Raw genomic sequence first — 22,465 nt, 5'->3', positions numbered from 1 at the left:
TTTAGTTGTATTTTGGCTACTCTGTTTTCATCTCTCAGTTTTGGGGCCACAGATATGAAATACTAAAATAGTATTATTTGGGTTCCCAAATAATACTATCTAAATAAATAAATAGGTAATAAATTAAAAAAAATAAATAAAATAGCGCAGTTCGAAAACTGCAAAAGTATACCGAAAAAAGATGAGCATTTCTCCGTTTTCAAGAAACGTGTACAATTGTAAATGATAAATGCGACCTAAACGAAAGAATGCACAAACACATGAACCTGTTTCAGTATAAATAAATATTAAAACGAGTATGCAAAACTTAATGTTATGCAAAACCAAACACAAAAACAACAGCCCACCTTTTTCCCCCTTTTTCCTTATTCCCATTTCCCCTTCTTTCTATCTTGCCTATTTCCTGACCAGTTTCCTAACTTAAAATTTACCAAACATTAATACTGCAACCCTTTTCCCTCTCCCATTGCAAAACATTCATGTTCTGCAGGGCAGGGAACAAAAACGATAAAATCTATTATAAAACAACCAAACCAAACAAAACACTACAAACTAGCGTTTGCAGATACAAAATGCTTGAAGAATAAAAACCTACAAAATAACTGGATGCAATATGAATACTATTTCCAAAATAACTGGATTCAGCGTTGGATGACTTGGGAAGGGTTGATATGCCGTAAAACAAAACAAACAAAACAGCTTAAAACAAGCACAGAAAAGAGAGAAGGTTGGTGATGTGAAAACGCGCACTAGCGTAAGCTTTTCATATCGTAGGTTACAAAAAGGCGAGTTTTACCAAGACCGTCTTAAAAGACAGCCACGGTTTTACTCGTAATACATTGCTCTAGCAAGGAAAAGGGTTTTACGGGGGTAGGGGGCGGATGGTACAAGACAGCGCAGCTGTGTTCGTTCAGATATTTCCCCGAGTCAGCTCGAACGTGAAAAAAAAAAAAAAAAAAAAAAAAAAAAGATGTGCAAATTTACAAGTTTCGTAATTTAAAATAAAACGGATGACAGGTAGAGGCAAGAGACAGAAACAAAAGCTTATGAGTAAACAAATAAAAATTCACTAAAAATATTTAAGGAAATTTAGATAACAAATAGCAAGTCAGACATAACGATTTTTTTCTTTCTATGACAGACCTATAGTTTTACTTAATCAAAAATAAATAAATAAAAATAATACAACAAAATATATCGTCAAGGTGTGTGAATTCCATATAGAAACGTTGATTTAATTTGAATAAAATGCGCTTGAAAGCCAAATCACAACGTAATATTATGAAAATAAATATTTTACTAGTTTGAATTTTTTCTCCTAATATTACGTTGTTATTTGGCTTTCAAGCGCACTTAATGCGTATTTTATTCAAATTAAATAAACGTTTCCATATGGAATTCACACCCTTGACGCTATTCTCGCGTTGCCTACACACAGTTCCAAGATTTTCAAATACAACCGCCGAGATACAACGCGCGGCTCTTTACAGACTTTTCTTTCTCCAACTTTCCAACATGGCAAGAAAGAAGAAAATGAAGGAAAACAACATACTGACGATGGAGTTTGGCTCAAAAATATATTTATGTTATAAATTTCAAACAAGTAAAATATTTGTTTTTCTTAATATTACGTTGTGATTTGCTTTTCAAGTGCACTTGATGCGTATTTTATTTTACACAAAAAAAAAAATTTCTGATCCACGTATTCGCCACAAAACAAAAATGCCATTCCAAAAAAAAAAAAAAAAAAAAAAAAAAAAAATCACGTAAATTCGTGACATTTTCGTTCCATGACGGGTACGTTTTTTCTGGACCTGCACCTTTTTTCCTGAACTTTTCAGATTAAGGCGTTTTATTTTTTAAGGTCACAAACTCAGAAGTTATAGGAATGGTAATACAAACACTGGAAAAAAGGATATTTTCCCCGTCATTTTTGATGGACTGTGTACAGTCATTTTTAAATAAGCACCTAAAAATAAAAATCAGCAAAATAGATCATTCATTTTTACAGCGAAAAGTATAATTGAAAATTGCATCCCATGAAACGCCGAATGGATACAACTAATAATTACTAGGGCTGTGACAAAAGCATATTCTTTGATTCTTTCGATTCTCGAGTATATATCCGATACAGTAAGACACAGTTAATCAACCGAGAACAAAAAAAAAAACAAAACATCAGTCTACATAAAAACATAAGATATTAACGAATATATACCCAAGAATCAAGACAATGAAAAGAATATTCTGTTGTCATAGTCCTAATAATTACACGCAAATGAACAAGATTCGCCCTCCTCTTTACTGCCTCTACTTCTACTCTAAAAAATTGCACATTCACGTTTGGAAACAGTCAAGACTAGTTGCTTCATATTGTTGAATTTCGAAAAAAAAAACCTAAAAAAAATAAATAAAATCATAGCTAAGACATGTATGAACATATGTAGCCGATAAGCTTTGTATAAATAAAAGATAATTATACAATAAATATCTACTTGTCATTGAGCACTATTTTATAAACATCAGTTTCATAGGATTACTACAGCAATACAATTAGATATATATATGTGTGTGTGTGTGTGTGTGTGTGTGTGTGTGTATAGATACTCATTAAAAACCTTTTTTTCTATTAATTTTAAAAAATACTTCGTTATATATGATTCGCGGAATTGCATTCATCTGCAAAAAGTCTTGCTAATTTGCATATTCTTTTAAACATTCATTTAATTAATTCTTTATTAGTTTTTGGTTTTGCTTTTCATATGATCACCTTTATTACGTTTTATTATATTTATGCAGATATTCTGCAAGATTCATACTTGTGTAATATTTGCGTAAAACCGTTATAGTAAACACAAACGCCTTTCTACATATTCATGCATACGTATCTATATGTGTTTAAAAAATTTTGCCTAGCAAACTCATCTCTCAGTTTTGGGGCCACAGATATGAAACTTCCTATATAAGGTATTCAAGCCCATGAGAAACTTTATATGTGGGTTTTAGCCAGAGATCATCGACGCAAAAGTGCAAAATTAAAAAAAAAAAATGGAATTTGCCAGGTGAAGGTCGAACGGCAACATTACGAATATGCATGTGTAACGTAACAGCTATTTGTTCATGTTTTAATTTTTAGCTTTGCAGCAAACGTCTTCATAGCTCAGGTATTAACGTCAAAGGAAAAAGTAAATCGTAAGCTAACTGTTTTGGTTTTGATTTTCGGTGGTGGCGCAAGAGTAATTTTTTTTTTTTTAATGAACTTTTAAAATCATTACTATATATTGCGTCCAATATGATATAAATACGAAAACTGCATTAATCAAAATATCATATTTAAGCGTATTTTACGACCGGGCAATGCCGGGCGGCCTGCTTAGTAGCTCTATAAAAACAATTAAGTAAATTTAATCATTCATTGCCTTCTTGTTATTTTCTGGTTGGAAACTGGCCTGATTTCGTATTCCTGCTCAGTTTTTACGGGGTTATTTTGGTTTGTTTTATTTTCGAAAAGATATTTACCATCCCTAGTATATTAAATAGTTAAGTCCATATTTACTGGTTTATATGTAAATGGTTTTTTTTGTTCACACGTCGCCTCATTTCAATATCCCGGTATTTTACATTGCTAACATACTTATATTCACACGAGTGTGTGTTAGCCGGTCTTGTTATTTTTTAATCAACAAACGCATCGCTCATAAAAGAAGAGATAAAAAAGTAGGATATTGTCCAATCTAGCAAACTGTTTATGTTAATAGCAGGGGCCTTTTACGATTTAATTGAAATTACAAAAATGGGTTACGTACGTGTTTCTACGCGTTAAGTGTATGCGACACTCACCAAACAAGGTCTGCCTAGTAAAAGACCCAATAAAATACGCAAACATAATAAACATCCCACGTATTAACTCCACAAAAAGAATAACAAATATTAAAAAGATAAAAAAAAATTAAAAAAAAAAAAAGGAAAGAAAAAATAGTAAAAAGGAAAAAGAAAAAAGAGGTTGTGGTTATGTGAGGGTTGGATGCGGGATACACTATCCATTAAACAATTTTTTCAAAAGAACTGATGAGCAGTAACTGACATAGTCCCCTCCCCTACCTAAATCTCTAGTGACGATGGATATCCTTTAAAGTTAGCGCCAGCATGATGAGAAGTTTATGACCAAGCAAAAGTTTCACAATTGGTAACCGCATTTCTAAATCAGCCTAACTTAAACCCAGTGATATGGGAACGTTGAAGATGGTCATGGTAGAATAGAACGCACTACTGGAATCAGCGGATGTTTTGGAATTATTTGTGAGTGTTCATTCAACCGTCCTAGCTTATTTTAACAGACGATCTTGTACTTAACTTTGCACCCCCCCCCTCGTAAAGAGGCAAGCAAATAGGAACGACTAACAAAGATCCTTGTGAAATAGAACCAGATGGATCAATTATGGAAAGGGCATTAACTATCCCCCAATCACTCCCTAGTAAATAGTCAAACTTGGATTGGCTAAAGAAACTCTTTAAGTACTGGGGAAATTTAATGGAAAATTGTGCGGGAGTAGGTGGGAGGTGTTCCCAACAGGAGAGCCACACAACCTGCCGTTCGCATTCTACCCAACTTCAAGTTGGCAGATAACAAACTCGTTAGGGTTTCGGTTGTAAAAAATTGGTGTAAACACACCTGCGGTAAAGGAAAATGCCTTAATCGACATTTGGTTTTAATTAAAAGTGGAAAGGAAGAAAAGAAAGAAGAAACAAGTAGTTTAGAATAAGAAGATCAACAAAGAAAACGAAAAAGCCGTCTCTTTGGAGAAGAGGGAGATGGGGGAGGGGCGTGTGAGTCAGAGTGGGAGAAGGTAATATGTGAAAGGGGGAGAATGTTGCGTGTAAAACAGTAAAAATACATTAAGTTAATTAGTTTTCAATCCAAGATCAGCTTAAACGAAAACCTTCATATAATTAATCCAAAATAATGATTAGAGAGAGAGAGAGAGAGAGAGAGAGAGAGAGAGAGAGAGAGAGAGAGAGAGGAAGTGAGGTACAGAGGTGGAGGTACAAAGTCAGGGAGCAGCAGGGTACACAGTCTACTCTATTAAACTCATAGCTGGAGGGTGGATATATGGATTCCTATCTTTCCAAAAAAGTGATAGTGAAGGAGTAGCTCAGACAGGACTAAAACTCAATAATATCGCCACTTTTTATTTATTTTACTTCTTTAGGAGTCACCACTGTTCAAAAACACTCGAGGATACGGGTTAATTAGTATCGTCGGCATTTCCCGACAGAGGCTCCTCAGACGATTAGCAATAAACTAACCCATTCTCAGAGAAGGTAACCCCTCAGAGGGTGGAGCTTCTGGGACTCAACAAAACCATATTTCAGCAAGAGAATAGCGAAGCCACGGTCGGACCAATTTGTATAATAATTAACTAACTTAGCAAAGGTTCCGATGGGAAATCGTTCTCTAGATCAAGACCGTTGTGAGTTAAAAGCTCACAAGAAAAGAGTGACAGCATCGGGCGGATTCCAAGAAACCCGGCGAACTAAATCTTCATTTTTGCGAGGAGAAACGTTCAAATAAATCCGCTTACTATTAACAATAAAAGTTTTCTCCGTGTACGTTTCTGATTTTTTTAATCAAGAAAAGGCCGCCATCTTGTTTTTTATTCCGCCCACCTTACCTTTTTGGGTTTTTTTTGTACCAATTTCGTTCCTCCATTTAAAAATCACTAGCTCTTTTATTGAGTGTCAGGTATCTGTATGGTCTTATCTCCACGGCGGGATCGGATTCCAACACAAACAAATTCCTGATGAACCGCCCCCCTAAGTAATGACACCTTATCAATTCTCCAATACTATTGCTACACTATCCCATTGATTACTGTACACACAATAACCCTTATCCCCGAGTGGCCATTGGGCCTTGATAAGTGGTGAACTCCACGTAAAAAAAAAAAAAAAAAAAATTCTGGGCAAGCTTTTTGATTGGCTGATCGTAGCACTTTACGGCGTGTCATCACTCCTGAAGTCGTTTTATATAAGTTCTGTACATGAATGTTTTAATCTAATACCGACAGGCTGTCCGGCGTCAACGGGGAATCCACTTTTACCACCCTTCCCATTCATAGCGTCATCTGCTAGGCTAATCCAAGTTAGTGATTGGGGGATAGTTAGTGTCCTTTCTACAATTGATCCATCTGGTTCTATCTTTCGAGGATCTTTCTTCACCGTCCCTATTTGTTTGCTTCTTTACGGTGTGTGTGTGGGGGGGGGGGTGCAGAGTTAGGCAGAAAATAAAATTTTAAAATAAATGGCGTCATAACATGTATGCTATGAAATCATTGTGAACAAACAAACAGGGATACGGATTTACTCTAGTAGATTTTATTTTAATTTACGGAAAACAATGCATAATGCCGTTGAAGTGTATGTTATTAGAGTTAGCGTCCAGATTTATAGGAGGCATCCCAAGCGGAAAGTTGAGCAGCACGATGTTTGTCCACATTACATTTAAATTTCTGCATGTTGGTAGGCGGTTATAGAAAAGAAGTTATTAGAGTAGTAAGTTTATGTTATCAGCGGACCTCCACAGTAAAGTGGTGGGACTTTGCAGTTAGTCGATAGTTCGGAGGTATTTACGCGGAGTGGGGGGTACAAATTCTATGGAAGTACCTGTGAAGGAAATCCAAACATGCAACATTGCGGCGATGGCACAGGGACTGAAGTTTGACGGGGACTATGAGACTAGAGGCTTTTTTTGTTCCTTGAATAAGAGTGGGGCAGCAATGGTTGATGTACCAGTGTAATGTTGTTAAATGTTAACATTGATCCACACGTTGAATACAGAGACATTCGCAAAGTAACAAAAGTACAAAGAAATTTGACCCAAATTTTTCATTTAAAATAAAATGCATTTATTTGTGGTACTTTCCAAAATGACGCATTGCATTTGGGTTTTAAAGTCTCTTAGTTCCCCAAGTAGTTTTAAAAAAACTGTCATGTCGAATACGAGCTTTTCTTCCGCGTCATCAGTTCTGCTGTTCCCTTCATCATGCGGGGTTTCAAATCTCTCACGCTGGCCCGTCTTCGCCTCGTTGTCCCGCCACGAGTTTTTTTTTTTTTTTCTTTTTTTTTTCTTTCCACTGCTCCGTCTCTAGCTTGCCCATCGACACACAGTCATCCGACCATGTTTTTTTGGATTGTATTTTGTTTTAAAAGTTCCTCTCGCTGGTCGTCCACGTGGTTTCTATACATACGTATGAACCTATCCATTTGTATATTGATTTCACTGTGTGTATGTGTGTGTGTATATATATATATATATATATATATATATATATATAAATAATAATAAAAATCTCGCCTGCATATTATAATAGACTTATTTATTTATTATTATATATATTTTTTATTCTTTAATATTATTAAGTTATATTATTTACATATATTGTCATAATTATGATTATATAAATCTCGTTATTTATAATACTATTAATTTTTTTATTAACATTTCTTTTCAGTTTCTCATCTATTCATCAACTCTTGCAGATTTGAAAACATTATTTGTGAAAGACTACGCTTTTCTTTGCCAAACTATTACAAGATTTAGTGCACCTTATGGCAAGGAAATAAATCTGCCCAAAAAGTTTCAGTATTCTCAACTTTTAAAAAATTTTTTGATTCATTTCGTTACATTTTGTGATAAAGAGCGAAGAGCCGCTCGAAATATCAAAATAAAATATAACAAATAAAAACATCGCTTTTGACCCCACCTAAACCTCTGAATGCATATAATATATATATATATATATATATATATATATATATATAAAGTTATATATTTTGGATTTTACCGTCACTGGATTATTTATCTTCCACCAGACTATCCATTCATGTGTAATCACCTTTTTCTTTACCATATTCCCTCTGCTTCACTTTTTTTGTTTTCAAGTAAGATCTTTGACTTACTTGTTGTTTCATCAAATACATTTGCATGCAAAATCCGATCCCGCATTTTGCTAATTCCTACCGTCTGATGAGAAGGAAAGTATTTGTTTGAAACTCCGCGGATTAAGGACTATCCACTTATCTAGTGTTTCCTTTTCAGATTAAATGTTTTTAACCCATTTGAAAGTGTTTTTTAACATGTTTTATTAACTGTTTGCTCGTGTGTGTATATATATATATATATATATATATATATATATATATATATATCTCCAGTCACAAAATTTAGCAAGTAAAACAAAACAAACACACTGACAAACGAAACCATTTAAAATTTGGAGAAACGAACTAGCAAACCTGAAAACACCCTTACGCCATCTAAAATCAATTCGGAAAGAAATCCGCCAGTCTTTCCATAAGGAGACACTTTTTCTTTTTACCGATTAATACGTTAATCTTTTGTTTTGTAAAAAAAATTTCATGCTTGATAAGTTGTTTTTCTTTTAATTCAACCGATCGAGACATTACGTCACATGACTGTTATCGCTAACTCTAATCGAAAAATAATCTCACCCGCAATTTCGGACAAAAAAATATACACTCGTTTTATTTATTGGAAAAGACAATACATAAATCTGCTAGTAATATATATATATATATATATATATATATATATATATATATATATATATATATATATAAATCTTTCTTTCTCTATCCGTCTGTCTCCTCACCCCTTCCAGTCCATTCCCCTCTCTTGACACGCACGTACGACTAGCCTTTATATAGATTACTTGAGGAAGGAGTCGACACAAAGAAAGTAACTCCTTGATAAAAAAAAAAAAAGATTTACTTCTCTTTAATGACTAAAATGTCTGAAAAAAGTACCCCTAACAAAACCTTGGTCACTTAATTATGGATAAAATAAAATAATCCTTCGAGACAACTCCGATCAAATATATATCGAAAATATAAATTTTGCAGGCGTTTCTTTTGTATTTTTGAGGTTTCAGCTGGGCATGCATAGACCAACTGCCCTTTATACAGGGTGGGGCAGAGCAATTTGCTTATTTGGAATAAGCAATAAATAGAAATAAGTTTCTCTGTCTCACCCTGTATGAAAGATTCATTTATGGAATAGGGGATAAGTATGGTAACGTACTAGTAGAAGTGATGAGTCGAGCGAAATATCTTGGTTCAGCTTTAATGTGCGTTTGAGTTGCATTTATTTTATTTATTTATTTTTTTTATTAAAACATGCTCATCTATTATTCCATAAACTAATATTCTATTCTTTCTGAAATTTCAGTTTAACTTTCTCGCGCGTGCGTGTGTGTGTGTGTGTGTGTGTGTGTGTGTGTGTGTGCGCGCGCGCGCACGCCCTCCTCCGCTTGCCAGCTTGTCATTGATTATAATCATAGACAAATGACAGCCGAGAAAGCATAGACGGTTTCATGTATGTATTTTAATTAAACGAACAGACGTTTATTGCTTTATCTATTTATAGAATACAGATAGCCTGGTTTTATCTCGCACGTGTACGTGTGCTTGGAATCTTAATTAAAAAAATAAAATAAAATAACAAAAATAATAAAAAAAAGCAAACAGACACATTAATTACGTTATCTAGTCAATAATAGCAATACAACATCTTTGATTGAAGATATCAATTCTAAAATTAATAACAATGATAGGATAATTGCGTTTTATCCCACGTACAGACACGGCCCTGGTTAGATACGCCGGCGTTGGGCGTTCTTTTTCGCGGAGCAGCGCCAAAGAAAGCCATTATCCAAGACTGATTCGAACGTGGAGTATACCTTTCTACGTGTCCAGATAACATTTAAGTCTTAAGATAGTTTTATGCAAGTTTAATATGGACGTCGTGTGTATATTTCTGCAATTCTTAATCCCTAATTTTACTTGCAGCCCCACGAGAACAGAGTTAGACACAAGGCAAAATTTTAGTGTAGGGAAAATCAAGCTCCCCTAAATGGAGCACTCTGAATTAAGACTAAAATAAAAATAGAAAAAATATATTGAGTATTTTATTTAGATAAAAATATAGAGTATTTTATTTAGATAAAAATATAGAGTATTTTATTTAAAAAAAAATATAGAGTATTTTATTTAAAAAAAAATATAGAGTATTTTATTTAGAAAAAAAAAATCTGCTTATTAAGATAGTCGACACATCGGTTTGTATTACTGTACACATAGATTAGAAAAAGTTGTCAAAAAACAAATATATAACAAATAAATGTTATCAAAGGCAAGATAAGTTACTTTTCTACCAAACTGGACATATTTTTTGTGTTTTTATTCAATGTAACATGTTTATTCAGATCGAAAAACATGCAGTGTTTACCGATGTATTGGAAAATTCAAAATGGCACCGACTCTCTTCAACACGGTAAGTTTGGGAAAGGTATTATAAATAATAAACTAGACAAAATACTATTAAAAAAACACCGAATGTATGTCAACCTATGTCACGGTAACATATATTGAGCGAATTTCTAACAGTATTTTGTCTAGTTTATTATTTATAATACCTTTTCCCAAACTTCCCGTGTTAAAGAAAGAGTCGGGCGCCATTTTGAATTTTCCTATATATCGGTAAACACTGTATGCTTTTCGATCTGAATAAACATGTTACATTGAATAAAAACACGAAAAATATATCCAGTTTGGTAGAAAAGTAACTTATCTTGCCTTTGATAACATTTATTTGTTATATATTTGTTTTTTGACAACTTTTTCGAATCTATGTGTACAGTAATACAAACCCCGATTTTTTTTTTTTGTTAAATATTAGGTAAAATTGCATTTTTTTTTTTTTAGACATTATAAAGTAGACAGTAATAGTCTACGTACATGAGATATAACCCAGAACGAATATTTCATATTACTTGTTCATGGCTGCAATATTTGTTGTTTTTGACGATAGACTTTTTAAAACTAAAACACAATAGTAGTTGTTCTCCTTTATAAATTTTCGCAACTTTTGGATATATTACTATTTTCGATAAGACAATCAAATACCTAATATTGTTTTTGCTTATAACGACATAAAAAAATGCTTTGTCGACTACCTTAACAAGCACCAACATTTTTAACATATGCATTACAGTGTTGGTGTACCCAGGTTTCATCGATGTGGTTATGTCGAATATGCTGTGCATGGTCAAACCCAGGGTAGGTTTTTAATGTGTGGAAAATCCAGTTCCGCAAAAGGAAGCATTAAATATTCTAATAAATGAATTTGCAGCGAAGTACATCAATCTATTGCAAATAACATGGTAAAATACTTGAAAATTGGCTGGGTTGATTTGTAAGCTTTAATGTGAGCCAATCAAGCCAACATAATCCTAAGCTCTATAATAAAGAACAAGGTGTATTTATTTGTAATATCGTTGTGGTCGTCAGAAATCGGATACAAGTATATATTTTTGCTCATTACGATAGAACCATCCCCAGCTACGAAGGTCCTTGATATGACCTTAAACTATATCCGATGATGAGCCTCTAGGTTGCGAGCTTTGAGGAGTGTGGAGCCACGCTTTAATTGCCATTGCTCCCAGGTCCACTCTGACCCGGAGTAGTACTCGTAACTGTTAGGGTCCCAAGTGTGGGTTAAATAGAAACCGACTTGAAAAAACAAACAAAAACAAATATATTCTATTAAAAAAAATTTCTTCAAAATCACTGGATTCGTAATTAAATAACTTTAAAAAGGTTGATATGCCGTAAAACAAAAACATCCAACCAACCAGCTAGGAAGTGTTTTAGGTGATTCACGAGGCGCAACTTCACACTTCAGATGTCACCATTCGTTACGGCAAACGTGCTCTTGACATAAAGGTCCAAGAAGGCGTCTTGTAGCAGGTTGTCGGTACACCGTTATGTGGAGTACCGCTTTGTCGCCTACTCGCCAGGCGTGTTTATCCGGGGGTGCATCTCCCCTAGTGAATTAACTGCGCCATCAGATACCAACTTGGAAATTTCTACGATTCGATGTATACATTCATTATATATAATATTTTTTATAAATAAATATTTTATCTACAGACACTAGGGTTTTATGTTGATGCAATAGTTAATGCAGCAAGTGATAATTACTGCCCATTAAAGGATTAAAACGTAGTCAAGAAAAAAAATAAATAAATCACCTTTGACACTATTGCTCGGTATTCAACCGCTCAGTCATACATATTTGTGTGGGGAAAAAAGCACTCTGAATTAGGACCAAAACAAACAAACAAAAAAAAGCCTGTCATAGAATATTGTATTAAAAAACTGTATGTTTGGTGTACCCAGGATTTTACGTGACTCCTATTAATGATGAAATAATAAATATTTGATTTTAATCAACTAGTAGGAAAAAAAAAATCTATACGCCATTCTTCTCACAAGTGTATTTTTCCGTTTGCGAAAATATATGCACATATTATACGAGTTTTGACCCCCCCCCAAAAAAAAAGAAACCAGTAAACAATTCTATATTTAGAAATTTAAAATTGGAATCGGTAAAAATATTGGAATCGCCCCCTCACTACCACAAACCAAATGAAACTGGAATATTTTACTGCGCCTCTACCATATCAAAGAACCCAAAGCAAGTTTTCAAAACTGAAAAAAAAAAAAAAAAAAAAAAAATTATTGTAAAAAAATAAATTATAAAAGATAAAAATAAGGCGAAATGTGCCCCCTCCCCTTCTCACAACAAATAAAACCTAACTCGATTTAATTAAATCCAAACAGCTTATTCGATTTGCCGGAAATTAAAATTGTCACTATATTTTACAAATCCAAGACACGCATACACATTTTATTTTGCAACTAATTACGTTCTACATGAACTCGATCGACCATCGGTACCTACGTTTAACGGAAACAGTAGGAATTAATGGGCTGAAGAATGGCTGTGCTCAGTATTCTTTAGCATAACATGCTGCATTTTCAGCGTTTCCGTGAAACTGCAAGCATCGAGGGACGGCCGAATTAATGTATAGCGTGATGTGTAATAAAATATTACGCTCTTATATACATAATTGAACATCCTGGTCATTTTTCCTGCACTAAACAACAGCATATAATTTTACTCATATGTAAACACACACACACACACACACGAGGAAATGCCGATTTATACTTAGCGTAATGCGATACTTTTCCATCAAATAGAATTCTTCAGGATATCGGTAAGTAAATTTGGAATTAATTGAATCAACAAACGAAGAAATAGCTGTCTGAAGATGCTTTATCTCGTGATCATATATATATATATATATATATATATATATATATATGGAATAATAGCGTTGACATACTGGTTCTCGTAGACCACCGAAGTTAAGCAATGTTGAGCCTGGTTAGTACCAGATGGGTGACTATTTGGGAATTCTAGGCGCTGTATGTGCTCTCCGCTTATTTCGGCATTTGTTTCCAGTCGTCCTGTACATACACATCACTTGCCACTGGTATTTAACAATGTCGACTCAGGAGAGGTGTGGTTGGAGATTACGCACTTCCTGCCACAAAAATTTCAAGTGTAGGCACACCTTCTTGGGTATCCACAGTCTATCAAAGACTGAAGGAGCCTATAGACACTAGTAGACAGTATACTCCGGTGTCTAAGAGCTTCTATGTACAAGGGCTTGTCAGAAAAAACCCGGCATGAGGATACTTTCCTTGAAAGTAAACCCTGAGAAAATATTCCATATTAAATAGTATTTACCGTTCAAATAATATCTCGCTATGGCTAACCTAGAAGGAATCATGCATCTTCTCCAAGTGATGTTAGTTCAAGTAGCAGCACAAAGCTGGATACTCCACCAGACTAGATGAATTCTCGTCCTGAAATCCAGTTAAACCAAGAGACCACAAGACACGTAGGTATAACATATGCAAATGGTTAATTGAGGAGAAGAAAAATGGTTAATTGAGGAACGGGAAAATTATATTCCAACTTCTTTACTAACTTGGTGTTTGAGATGTAAAGGAGACCTTTAATGGAATATTCAAATGTCTATGTATCTCATATGAAGATCAAGTGTTAGCCCTGGGAAGGAGGTCCTTGATTTCTGAAAACTTCAGCTGAAGTAAAATGAAACAAAAAATAGACTTGATCTTTAAAAGTGTATTATTATCTCGCACGTTTGTATACATTTGAGATTACATTTAAACGTATACAGCCATGAACGATAAGAATATACTTCTGACAATCGGGTCTACCATGAAAATTCTGTTAAACCACTTAATTGTTTCTTATTGGTATAAAGCTCTGTATGAAAGGATATAGAGTCCTTCTGTGTGTGCAAAATCTGTTGTCTTTGATCGGCTCTCTTCTGATTTTGAGAAGTTGACATTTTATTGGGGTAACCATTAATGGAATTGGTAAAATTTGATACGTCTTGTTTTTTGGTCCTGCTTGGTGTCACCACACCCTCCTCACCCAGGTTACCCTGGGCAGGGAAGCCGATTTAGTTGCCGACGACCTGACCATGAGACAGCTAGCACTGGGTTACATGGTACCAGTGGAAGTCTAAGACTCAGCTGACAGGAAAGAAAGATATACTAAAACACATTTAAATAGTTAATTGTAAAGAGGAAAATTATATTCTCAATTTCTTTACTAACTCGGTGTTTGAGATGTAAAGGGTAACCTTAATGGAACATTCAAACATCTATGTATCTCATGTAAAGATCAAATGTTAGTCCCAGGAAGGGGTCTCTTGAGTTCTGAGGACTTCGACTGAAGCAAAACGAAACACAGGATTAAAATGGTAAACTGGGGAGAAGAAAAAATATGTTCTTAATTTCTCTACTAATATTTGATAGATAACAGAATTTTAAATGGAATATTCGCATATCTATGCATCTCATAGAGTCCAAGTGTTAGTTTCAGAAAGGGGACTCCTTGATTTCTGAGAACTTTGAAGGAAAATGAAACCATTAAGATAGAGAAGAGAACTCGAATGCTTACTAGACACTATCCTCGAGCGTTTAAGGTCTCTCTGTACAGAAGTTTGTCAGAACAATCTGGCAGGAGGATAATTTTTCCTACAAGTAAACCCTGACTAAATATTCAAAATCACACGGTATCCGCAGCTCAAATAAGGTCTCCTCGGTATGGTTAATTTATGAGTTTTTCCAAGAAATGGTGAACTTTTATATAGAGTGCAAGTGTTAGCCCCGGAAAGGGGACTCCCTGATTGTTGGGAATTTTGAAGCAAAATGAAACATTAAGAGATTCTTATCGCATAATTAAAAATGAGTCTCTTTACTTCTAGATTTACTTCATATAGAAATAGAGTTATTTTGTCATCTAATTTTAGTAAAGGTTTGTATACCCTAGACACTTATGTAAATTAGATAGTCAGAATTTCTCTGCATGTTCACAGAAATATTAAGAAATATTAGTTGAATCAACACAGAATGAGAGTGGACGAGAGAAGTGTGGAGAGAGAGAGAGAGAGAGAGAGAGAGAGAGAGAGAGAGAGAGAGAGAGAGAGAGAGAGAGGTGGGGGATAGAGAGAGAGAGAGAGTGTGTGTGGGAATAGAGAGAGAAGGGGGAATAGAGAGAGATGTACGACTGTGTCAGTTAATTATAAATTACGCCTAATTAGAACAAGAAAAATTGAATCATTTGGTTTTTAAACATAACTTAATCTCAGAAGTAATCTGTTAGCATGTATTTTGTGTGATTTAAGTATATAGGAAAACGTATTAAGGAGACAAACGTTTATTAACTTGGCCTTTGTATAATAGCGAATAGCATTTACATTCAAACAATAAATTAACTCATATTTAGTATAATAATCATGATGATAATGATGATCCTTTTTTACAAAAGTAAGAAGGTATCAACAGAAAATAAAGTTTTGAACAGTTTTGTTTTGTTGGGCAGTTAAAACTTGGTCGAGGAAGGTATTTAGTTCTTTCCCACTGCAAAAATTTAGACACCAGAGTCGGAAAGTGGAATAGAGAAGTTAGCACCACAGAAGAGGGACACTGACCTGCAAAAAGTACCTGGGCAGCCCGTCGGCATTCTCCAGTGAGAGCGCCTCGGGCGATTGATTAGTAATGAACTAACCTCTTCTCAAAGAAAGAGAGAAGGCAAAGCCTGGGAGAACTACCCAGAACTAGCATCACACAGCAATCAACAGGGACCAGATCATCAAAGGAGTGCTCCAATATCTGTCAATTTTGCCCCACCCCCAAGATAAAAATCCCTAGCCTAAACTTGGTAGAAGAATATGTTAAGAAAATCTAAAAAAAAAAAAAAAAAATATGTATTTACAAATTTTTCCATTTCTACCCACTCTGCCCCTCATATTGAACACTATATAGATTCTTCAACTTCTCCCATCAATTCACAGTGCCATGTCCATTCTCAAAGCCATTAGTGGAAAGGAAACAGACAACCATTTGCAGTCAATGAGATTTATTGATCAATTCATCAGAGGTTCAAGGGCCTTTATAGACCGGTCATTGGTAGGTCAACTTAAAATAAGGCAATAAAAATGGGAACATAAATAACAAAGGAGCGGAAGGGGTATTATGGATCAAAGGTGAGCCCTAGATTAATGGCAACAAAAAATGGGGTCAACTGTCAGGCATAAGCAAGCTGTCACTTGGAAAATTGAAAATAAATATGCCTTGTATTAGCAAGATTTTTGTTTTATCAATGCATCTACTTTAAGGGGTGGATGAACATTGGTCACCGGAGCAGACTGACCCATTTTTACTAGATGTTGTCATTTTTTTTTTTTTTACCCTGAAATAGGCACCAAAAAGCTGAATATATATATATATATATATATATATATATCTGAGCTATGTTGAATTTCTCACAGCAGAAAATTTCGGTCAAGTGATATTTTTGTACATAACCAGGTTTGAAATTAACCAGGCGCTATTTTATCAACATACTTTTATAAGAACCATACGGTCGAGACATTGATATGTTTGACAATTTCATCAAGTTATGGATACGCCTACAAAAAACAAACCGAACTTTTTTCATTTATCTTACATAGAAGCACAAATTAATTCACTTTACTGATTATTTTATTGGTTTGTCCAAGGTAATTTGGGTTTAATTGTTATTTTTTATTTATTTATTTTTAATCTATGGATTATCGGCTGGTAATTTCAGACGGGGTTACGTTTTTTTCTTTCTTTCTTTTTTTTCACATATCAGTGTAAAAAAAATGTAGGTTTGTTTAAAATACAGTGGTAAAAAAAAAGTGATTAAAAACAAATATATAACAAATATTATCAAAACAAAAACAAGTTACTCTTCTATCGAGAAAAAATATAGCAAATAGTGTCTATTTAAATATCAACTCGCGGCTATTTTTCATGTTCTCACCTAACGAGAACATGAAAAATAGCCGCGAGTTGATATTTAAATATTTGAAATTTGATAATGACTTGATAAATAATGACTTAAAATAAAACAAAATACTGTTAGAATCCCACCCAATAAATGTTACTGTGGTGTGGGGTTTTAACAGCATTTTGTTTTATTTTTAAGCCATTATCAAGACTTCAAATATTTATGTGTCAACTCGCGGCTATTTTTCTTGTCCTCACCTAACGCTCGATACTAGTTCTTTCCAACTGATTAAACGTTTTAAAACGATTAAAAACACTAAAAATTTATTTAGGTAGGTAGAAGAGTAACTTATCCTGTCTTTGATAACATTTGTTATAATTTTTTAAACCACTTTTTCGCACCTCTGTAGATTGTAAAAACAACCCAAAATATCACGTGACTTAAATTTTCTGAGAATAAAAACTTAGGACAGATCAAATACATCAGCACTAAAAAAAAAAAAAAAAAAAAAAAAAAAAAAAAAATCGCCATTTTCTTTGAGAAAATAAAATCGGTTAAGTGCGAATAATAACACAAACTTTAAAATAAAAGTTACAATAATTTGTAATTCAAGGGAAATCAGAGCATGTTTTACTATTGACAACAAAACAAACACAAGTGGTAGAGAAATAGATATATAACAAATAAATGTTACCAAAGGCAAGATTAGCTACTCTTCTACCTACTTTGAGAGGGGTTTGATATTGTGACTTATTTTAAAGCGGTTATTAAATTTGAAACGCAAATAAAGCTGAACGCTTAAAATAAAGCGATAAAATGATGGCATACTTCGGAGTCCCAAAAATCCCTCAAAATTTGAAAATAAAACAAAATACTGATAGAAATGCACCCCAAAAATGTCACAATGATATTTATTTGGTGGATTTTTAACGTTACTTCTCTTTAGTTGATTTGGAGGTATTCTGGAGACTCCAGAACTGGCAGCCTCATGTCAGCCATCTTGTTTTCGTTCTAACTTAGCAACTCAGTACTGCTTGTGTTGCAAAGTTACAATTGCTTTAAAATGCTTTTTGGTGTTTTAACACACCAAAAACATATCCAGGTAGGGAGAAGATAAACTTATCTTGCTTTTGGGAATATTCGTTTATTTATTGTGTATTTGTTTTGTTTTTTTACTACATTTTCCGTTTGTTGTCTAGAATAATAAATGTTCAAGTTTTTTTCCTTTTCTTCAGAAATATCACATTAAAAAGAGAAGGTGATTCTTAAAAAAAAAAAAAAAAAAAAAAAGGTAATCTCCAAAAATACCGTTAGGGCTTACAACATGGCCGCCAGAAGAGTCACGTGATCCGGTTGATCCAAAACATGAATCGTGCAAATGGAAAACGCAGCCTTGAAGGCAAACTTTGACAAACAATCACAATTTGTTTGTATTTAATTTTTTGTTGATATAATGTTGTTATAAAAATAGGCAAACTTTGAGAAACAAATTAAATGACCGTTCTAAATAAATTATTTATTATGATATTGAAAAACTGTTTTTGTACTTAATTATTATGCTTGTTTGTCAAAGTTTGCTTTAAATTTGCGTTTTCCGGTTTCGTAATACGGCGATTCATGTTTTGGATCAACCGGATCACGTGACTCTTCTGGCGGCCATGTTGTAAGCCATAACGGTATTTTTGGAGATTACCAAAAAAAAAAAAAAAAGGCTAAAAACCAATAATTTTTTTTCTACAACACCATAATGAGCAACCAAAGTATTTTTTGTTCTGTTTTGGCCATTCATAGATATTCAAAATATTACACACAGTGTATACAAAAAAAGTGACAACTAAGCCATTCACCTTTCCGCCGTGGACAAAAAAAAAAAAAAAACGGATTTTCTCACTTATTTCTCAAGATAAAGATGGTGATTTTTTTTTTTTCAACAATTCGATAATTTAATCTTTAAACAAACAACTTTTCTTTAAAACACTTTCCCGTAAATAGCTTTATTTTGCAGACATTGAAAAACAGTCCTGAAATGAAAGCAATTTTACCAAACGGTTAAACTTCGCACAAAGTGACGACGTAGTACGACTATGTTTCGTTTGGGAAGGCTACTGCTCTAGTCCTCGTTTAGTGAAAATAGGTATTTCTAGAGAGGTATTTTTTTTTTTTTGTCTGCAATCAAAAGTATCCCTTTTGGAGAAACTGGAATCCCTCACCCCGACCCCCACATTAAAAACCGACATTGCATCTAACTCCGCCCTTGTGGGGAGGAAGGTAAATGAGGACAAGCAAACGGTTAAATGTGTGAACTACTTTTAGAATGAAAAGAAAAACAGCTTTCATGATTTGTCTGCTTTTTGGTGTATTAAGTCAACCAAAAAGTCATTGAAATGGCAAACATCATCCAGGATTGACGCAGAAGATAAATAAATGTGTGTGTGTGTGTGTGTGTGTGTGTGTGTGTGTGTGTGTGTGTGAGCACGCGCTACACTGTAGAGGGTTGTTCCCTTATATATATCAAATCCCCCATATCCTGTATCTGAACTCTCGTTTCCTGTCCCAAGCAACAGGGTTGTTAGCCCCACATTACCCCCACACTTCTAAAAAATAATTAGGTGGCGTTCGGTAGAAAGATAAGGGATAAGATGAAAAGTTATTCAAGGTAAAGAGAAAAAAGTAGAGCGGAAAATAAATAAATAAATAAAAGGAACGGTATTCGTATTATACTTGTATCTGTCACTCATAGGATGCAATTGAAAACTAAGCCCTATAGCAAGATCAAATACTTTAAGAATCAAATTATGAAAAAGTAGGTTCTGGCCTTCGGGCCAAAATCACAGTGTAGTAAGAAAAAAAAAAAAAGATTATACACGTACAAATATATACACATATATATATATATTTTTTTTTTTTGGCATTCGTTAAGTAGAATTATCTCCACGATGTGAATGCAGTATTATGGTGGAAAGTGCCGACTAAGAGTAATCACAGGATTTGTAGACAATAGAAAGACCCTCGACCCCCTTTCCATTCTTATTAGGGCCTCATGCCTAAGTTTACTGTTACTGTAAATTACAGATTATTGTATTCTCACTTTAAATTGTATTTTGTCAAAACACAATAAACTTAATATACAAGATCACAATGTAGTATCTGTTTTGATGCTGCACTAAACTTAATCAGTTCTTGGTCAATGGAGGAGTACATATTTAAATGGTTCCCACCACAGCATTATGTGACATAATGTCTGGAAAATGGGATGTCAAGCAAGCTCTTCTAAAGGAGAGGCACTCTTGCCTAGCAAAAATTGCGTTAGCATCCCCGTCAGTATTCCCCCATTAGGGCGCCCCAGGTAGCAAGCAATAAACTTACTCCACCCAAAAGTCGGGTGGCAAGATCTGGGAGGGTGAACCTCCTAGGTGATACCCAGGTGGCGTACCTCAGTCCAAGTACTGGGCCAGTTCCTGGCTCCCATCCTGTCTGGCTAATTGTCAAGAACGGATTCTTGGCTGGTACTTTTATACCGAAGTTTTTTAAGCAACCGAAGCAGCAAGGAGACTCATTCCTACCATTTAATGGGCAATGGAAGGAAAACCCTCTTTACCAAGGCAATTTTTATTTTTGCCTACTTCCAGGGTACCCCGTTTTTGGGGAGTTGGTTTTCCCCCAGATTTGCATAGAAAAAAAAAAAAGATTTTAAGTTATTCATTTTATTGCAAAAAGCGACTGAGTAAAATTATCAGTGTTCAGCCATTTTGATTCTGAAGCAGAAGTACATAACTGGATTAAAATAAATTGGGTTAATCTTTTAAATAATCTTTTTTTTTTCTTTTTTTTTTAATCATAAGTAAATCAAATTTTTATACACACACACTAGAAGGCCGCTCGGCATTGCCCAGTCGTAAAATACACTTAAATATGATATTTTGATTAATGCAGACTTCGTATTTATTTTATGTGTTGCCCGAGTGTTTGGAAATGTGTTAAAAAAAAGATAATAAAATAAAATAAAATAAAATAAAATAAAATAAAAGGTAGTACTAATAGGTAGGCAGGCTCGAACCCGTACCTCGAAGGAGAAAAAGAATGTGGAAAAAAAAAAAAAAAAAAAAAAAAAGAGTGACGTCTTTGCTGTTGCACCCATCGCCAAACTGGAAGTGTCGAATGTTTAAATTAACGCTACTCAATCGAAAAGAGGGGTTGACTTTCGAAAATATCAGTGAAAAAAGCGATTCTACGCAAATATTATGCAAGTATAAATCATGTAGAATATCTACATGAATATAATTACACGTAATAGTTAACTAAAGATGATCATCCCATAATAAAACCGAAAATAGTAATAGGGAATTAATTAAAATGAATGCTTAAAAGAATATGCAAATTAGCTAGATCTTTTGCTAGTGATTGCATTTCCACAACCTATACATAAGAAAAATTTTTAAACACATATATATACGCATATACGTATATATAGAAAGAGTTTTGTGTTTTTACACAAATATTACGCAATTATAAATCATGTAGAATATCTACATGAATATAATTACACGTAATAGTTAACTCTAGATAATTATCCCATGAGTAAACCGAAAAAACTAATAGGGAATTAATTAAAATGAATGTTTAAAAAAATATTCAAATTAGATAGAACTTTTGCAGATAAATGCAATTCCATGACCTATATATAATAAAGTTGTATTTTCTTTTTAAATAAATAGAAAAAAAGAGTGTTTATTTTGAATATAAATACACAAAAAATAAATTATAGGAGCATAGTCTATGCCCCTATAATTTACAAGCACATATGAGGATAAATAGGGAGACAGGAGAGAGACGGGGACAGAGAGAGGCAGGAGAGAGGGGGGACAGAGAGAGACAGGAGGATAAAATTATAGAAAGACATAATTACAGGGAGAAAGAGACAATTTTAGCTGGATTGGGTCAGACGAATCTTCCATTATTGCTATTTATGGCTTGGCTTAAAAATATCATTTATATGCAAATGTTTCAGCCTCACAGCATTACCCGGATGTTTGAGGGTCAAGATTCTTAGGTAGGTTGGGTAGGAAGTTAATGAAATCCCAAATAAAGAAAGATAATTGTCACTGGAAGTCATGAGCGAGAATTCATATGGAGTTGGGGGCGGGGAAATGATAAGATTAAGCATCAAAACAAAGGAGTGCT

At 34.0% G+C, this 22,465-nt stretch overlaps 1 protein-coding gene across 6 annotated transcripts in view; it reads right to left on the bottom strand.

Annotated features, from left to right (window-relative positions):
- The window catches only part of LOC145241440 (LIM domain transcription factor LMO4.2-like), a 473,578-nt gene that overhangs the window by 294,662 nt on the left and 156,451 nt on the right, over positions 1 to 22,465 (bottom strand). The gene's annotated exons all lie outside the window — the stretch shown is intronic.

This window comes from Euprymna scolopes, chromosome 20, assembly GCF_053919585.1.
Source record: "Euprymna scolopes isolate OS-2025 chromosome 20, ASM5391958v1, whole genome shotgun sequence".
Taxonomy (NCBI): domain Eukaryota; kingdom Metazoa; phylum Mollusca; class Cephalopoda; order Sepiida; family Sepiolidae; genus Euprymna; species Euprymna scolopes.
The sequence above is the reverse complement of the archived record's forward strand: the minus strand, read 5'-3'. Positions and strand labels throughout refer to the sequence as shown.